Source organism: Cebus imitator, unplaced genomic scaffold (assembly GCF_001604975.1).
Source record: "Cebus imitator isolate Cc_AM_T3 unplaced genomic scaffold, Cebus_imitator-1.0 Scaffold0, whole genome shotgun sequence".
Taxonomy (NCBI): domain Eukaryota; kingdom Metazoa; phylum Chordata; class Mammalia; order Primates; family Cebidae; genus Cebus; species Cebus imitator.
Window position 1 is genome coordinate 5,732,837 of NW_016107315.1, and position 1,634 is coordinate 5,734,470.

Below are 1,634 nucleotides of genomic sequence, written 5' to 3' on the forward strand. Positions count from 1 at the left end.
CCCCCCGCTTTTGAGATGGAGTGTTGCATTGTTACCTAGGCTGGATTGCAGTGGTGTGATCTCGGCCCACTGCAGCCTCCACCTGCTGGGTTCAAGCCATTCTTCATGCCTTACCATCCCGAGTAGCTGGGACTACAGGTGTCTGCCACCATGCCCAGCTAATTTTGGTATTTTTAGTAGATAGGGTTTTACCATGTTGGCCCAGGCTGGTCTCGAACTCCTGACCTCAAGTGATCTGCTCACCTCAGCCTCCCAAAATGTTGGGATTACAGATGTTGAGCCACCGTGCCAGCCAAAAAAGAAACCTTATTGTTAGGTATTGTTCAAGGTATGTGACAAGCCTGGATGCTAACCTGAGTTGTCTGACTTCAAAGTCCACATTCTTAACCGCCACATTACACTACCTTCCACATTATGATCCTGGCACCTGGTATGCTCTACCAATTTACAAATGACCATATGTGTGAAACCCAGCAGGCAATTTAAGAAACAGGGTAAGATTAAGTATGCCTAATACAGGAAAGAGATCCAAAAGGGCTTGACAAAATAAAACTTAAAAAAAAAAAAAATTAGATGATGCTCAGTGAGAAACTAGCATAGAGTTACACTAAGGACTGACCTTTTCCCTATACACAATTACAGATTAAAAGAGGGTGCAAGATGCCTTTTTTTTTTAAATTTAATTTTTTTTTTTTTTTTAAAAGATAGGGCCTTACTCTATCTTGCAGGCTGGTATACAGTGACACAATCACAGCTTACTGCAACCTGAACTCCTGTGCTCAAATAATCCTCTTACCCTGAACTCCTGTGCTAAGCAACGCTGCCTCAGCCTTTTAAATAGCTGGGATTACAGGAAATAGGTACCACCACCATGCCCAGCTAATTTTTAAATTTTTCTGTAGAGACAGGGTCTCCCTATGATGCTGTGAACTCCTAGCCTTAAGCAATCCTCCTGCTTAGGCCTCCCAAAGCACTAGGAATACGGTCTTGAGCCACTGTGCCTGGCCCCTTACACCATTCTGAAAAGGAGTCTCAAGAGCTAGAATCTCAGTGCTGGGTGGGTAAACAATAATGGATCAAACCCACCGGGAGAAGTCTTGGGAAGCCCCGGATGACACTCCCACCCTCCTTGTCTCCATCATGCGTATCGTGGCTCACAGTGCTCAAACAGGGCATAAACAACTGTGGAGGAAATAATCACTAGTTCGATGAATGTAAAATAATGTTTAAGATGTACATACAATACTAAAACTGCTGGGCCTGAAAAATCTTTTGAAATGTAATGAATTCCTCTTACATAAAAGAGGTAAAAGGGTGGAGGATTCGGTTAGAAAAGCATATGGAGGCCGGGCGCGGTGGCTCACTCACGCCTGTAATCCCAGTACTTTGGGAGGCCGAGGCGGGTGGATCACGAGGTCAAGAGATCGAGACCATCTGGTCAACATGGTGAAACCCCGTCTCTACTAAAAATACAAAAAATGAGCTGGGCATGGTGGCGCATGCCTGTAATCCCAGCTACTCAGGAGGCTGAGGCAGACGAATTGCCTGAACCCAGGACGCGGAGGTTGCGGTGAGCCGAGATCGCGCCATTGCACTCCAGCCTGGGTAACAAGAGTGAAACTCCGTCTCAAAAA

General features: G+C 45.7%; 1 protein-coding gene across 3 annotated transcripts in view; it reads left to right on the plus strand.

The window, feature by feature from the left end:
- Positions 1–1,634, plus strand: part of CCDC51 (coiled-coil domain containing 51) — a 14,834-nt gene that overhangs the window by 3,487 nt on the left and 9,713 nt on the right. The gene's annotated exons all lie outside the window — the stretch shown is intronic.